The sequence below is a fragment of the Lichtheimia ornata genome (assembly GCF_029851405.1).
Source record: "Lichtheimia ornata isolate CBS 291.66 chromosome Unknown scaffold00130, whole genome shotgun sequence".
NCBI classification, from domain to species: Eukaryota; Fungi; Mucoromycota; class Mucoromycetes; order Mucorales; family Lichtheimiaceae; genus Lichtheimia; species Lichtheimia ornata.
In genome coordinates this window covers 1-525 of record NW_026695449.1, presented here as the reverse complement: position 1 = coordinate 525, position 525 = coordinate 1, and positions in this window count along the sequence as shown.

Genomic DNA, 525 nt, shown 5'->3' with positions numbered 1-525 from the left:
ATTGGCAAGCTTGATCGTGAAACTTTCACACAAGGTGCTGTTGGCCAAGCCGAGCCCATTGCTGTAATAAAAACCCCACGTTTGATTGTAAAGTTTAGAGATGCATGCACCTTTATGTTTGTAAGCGTGATGCTATATGAAGAGTGGTCTTGTTCATTGTCAAGTAGGTGGACCCTGGCAGAGCAAAAGATGCAGAGGGACCACTTTGGGTAAGTCAGCTAAAAAGTCAGGACTTCAGGGACAATGCATGATAGGTACGCAACCCTCATTTTCAGGTCATACATTGGCAGCTAACGGCCACTTTTATCCTATCACCATTGTTGCGAGATCCACTGCATGGGAACAATTCTCCCGCTACAGACATTCATTTCCATGATTAAAGTAGGTTGATCCGAGCTGATTTGGTTGAGTTACGCTCACACAAGATTACATCGGTTGAGCTACATCGAGCGTGCTTTATGTCCAGAGTGATGTAATATCTCTTTGACCGCAGCTCAGTCAAATCAGCTCGGATCAACCTACTTT